Source organism: Silene latifolia, chromosome 1, assembly GCF_048544455.1.
Source record: "Silene latifolia isolate original U9 population chromosome 1, ASM4854445v1, whole genome shotgun sequence".
Lineage (NCBI taxonomy): Eukaryota > Viridiplantae > Streptophyta > Magnoliopsida > Caryophyllales > Caryophyllaceae > Silene > Silene latifolia.
This window is the reverse complement of record NC_133526.1, coordinates 198,251,846-198,254,667: the sequence shown is the minus strand read 5'-3', so window position 1 is coordinate 198,254,667 and position 2,822 is coordinate 198,251,846. Positions and strand designations below refer to the sequence as shown.

The window sequence follows — 2,822 nt, the reverse complement described above, 5'->3', positions numbered from 1 at the left end:
TAAAATCCTAAATCTACCCATCCTACCCATCTCTCAAGTTTATTATTTAAAGGTCAAGTGATTTTAAGTGGGGTGCACAAACGTGCGTCGGGACCAATAAGCTCTGATACCAACTGTGACACCCTTAAATCTAGCCTTAATTAAATACGTAAATTCTACAGAAAAACTGGTAGGATATGTTTGTAAATGATTCAACTAGTCCAAAAACCTGCAATTTCAAAAAAATTTCTAACTTAAACCATTCACAACCAATCCAACTCAAGAAGAGTGTCAAAAACCCTGCAACAGCTGATAAACTAATTTACATACATAACTAAAGACGCGGAAATATAAGGATACAAACCAAAAATAGAAAAGGGAGACATATGTCCCTTCAAATAATATACAAACTAAAAGTGTAAAAGGTTTGCTAATAGAATAGCCAAAACTAGGTCCAAGGTTCCTTGCTCACTAGCTCGTCTGTGACCCCCAACAAAGCATCAACAACCTGTCAATCGCATTTTCTACAAACACGAAAGCCACAATTCAGTGGGGAGTAACTTCGAGTCCTCCCAGCCACGAATCGTCAAAATTTATGTAACATGTAATAAAACATGTAAACAAGATGATAAAGAATTCAATTATCAATTATTCTAACATATGAGCCCTAAACTGACCAAACTAAACTAACATGTGAAACATTTAACAAATTGTAATCCAAACTCTATCAACCATAGCCGGCTTGCATCTCACCTGCTATGATTCATAGAATCATCAAACAAGAAAGGGCAATATATCAAAGACAGGCATAAGTTCTTAGTACCGTCAATAGTCACTTTGTAACTCGAGTCTATACCACGAGGTAGGGAAGGTAATCGAACCGGTATCTTGGCTCAGCGGTTACTATTAAGAAAACATGGCCAAGAGACAACACAACCCTAGCCTAAAATCTGCGCAGACCTAGACATGCGGATACACACCACCGCACCCAAGACCCACAACTTTTTTTAAAACAAAGTGAAGTGAGTACCCTAAGGACACCACCGAAGGGTTGGCTAGTACTTAAGCCGACCACTTACTATCAAAATAAGTACCGAGGTCATGCCCCAACTTGGATATAAATCCACTAGTCAGGAACACAAAGGCTATCAAGAAGTGAACATATACTCGTCAGAGACTATAAAGACCTATCTATGATGAAGGCCGAAATACTCACCTAGGACCTAGTCACAAATTTAGTCCCGGCTTGAATACTTTAGCCCACACCACACAAGACTCACCACACAAGTCAAGTAAGACACCCACTTAACCTTAAGAGGGCAAAAAGTCCTACTTACCAACCTAAATTCTAACATTCTATCATGTGAAAGGCTATATAAATGTCTATTTACAGCAGATAAACCAACAGTTCCTCAATAAGAATTCAATACAAACTTCCAATTCTAGCAATTTTAACAATATTAAAGGCTTTAAGGGAATCTAGGGCCATTACTACAAAATAATAAGCTATTTAAATTCAACTAACTAAATAAGAAGCTATTTAAATTCAACTAACTACACATGTGAAATAGAGATATAATAAATGGCCTAAAACAAGAAAAAGGCCGATTATCTAATTCATTCAACCGAATTTTTACCCGCAACCCCACCTGCGACAGTGCGGGTCAAATTGCGGGCCGACCAATCACTCAATTAATCGACATCGCATCGCTTAAAGGGACTAAGGCTCGATTTTTTCGCACAATCAAAAAACATTACAATTATCGCTATAAAATTCATTTTGAGCCTATTAATTACAATTTCCTTTTGTAAACTACCCTAACATGTGATAACTATTAATATAAGCACAATTTTACCAATAACATAATTTTTGTTACTATCAAAATACTACCCATTTGTTACTTATACTATTCTAACCTTAATTAACCCGAAATGACCAATATTGTACGAAAAACCGCAAAACAAGCACGGACCAACCCGGGCAGCCGTGGGCCTGCCTCGGGCCTGCTGCCCGTCCCCCTACACCACCTTATTTTTCCACTTTTGTTTAGTAAGAGACCGTCTGAAAATTAATTAATCGTCCCCAATTCAACTTTAATAATTTAAACTAACAAAAGGCACAAATTAAACATGTATACAACAAATTTATCATGTGAAAACTACTACTCAAGTAAAAATCACCAAACATACAAAAATCAAAAACATGTGACGATCTTTCGTCGAGTAACTCGAAATATGTTACCTTAAGCTAGAAAAAGAGCAATTAGCACCTCAAACCCAAACCCTAACTAGCAACTATCCGCTATCTTCAATAATATACGAGTCCCCAAACTCGTCTTCCAATCCTTCACCTAAATAAACAATTAAAACACAATAATAAGCATATAAACCGAAAATTCCGAAATTTGGTCTTAAAACAACTTAATGAAAACTGAAATTAGAACATACTAAGTCGTAGATCTCGGCGAGGGGATTCCGGAAAGGTAAATTATGCGAAAAACGGACTAGTAACGAAGAAATTGTGTCGAAAATAAGCTTGGAATGATGAAAATGGTGTTTTTTAGAAAAGTAGAAGATGAAGGTAGAGGAAAACCAGAAAAAAGAAAGAAAAGGGAGGGGGAAGCCGTGTAAGGGAGAAGGAAAGGAGAAAAAAGAAGTGCGGGATTTTTAGTCGGGATTTTTACGAGTCGGGTTTGACTTGTTTCAATAATAATTAAATCCGTAAGTCAAATGCAAATTCCGTCAAGACCAAAGTCTTTAAACATGAGATTACAATAAAATTGAGTATTCATACGATCCATTTCCAAATTCGTTTACCCAACGTTCAAACGAATTGTCATTTT

At 36.6% G+C, this 2,822-nt stretch overlaps 1 long non-coding RNA gene across 1 annotated transcript; it reads right to left on the bottom strand.

Annotated features, from left to right (window-relative positions):
• Positions 1-330: 330 nt before the first annotated feature.
• LOC141621110 (uncharacterized) lies at positions 331-2,583 on the bottom strand. The gene is made up of 3 exons (XR_012532114.1): positions 2,428-2,583; positions 2,222-2,330; positions 331-487 (listed from the first exon to the last, which is right to left on the bottom strand). It is a non-coding gene; the product is annotated as an uncharacterized LOC141621110 (long non-coding RNA).
• Positions 2,584-2,822: the final 239 nt, after the last annotated feature.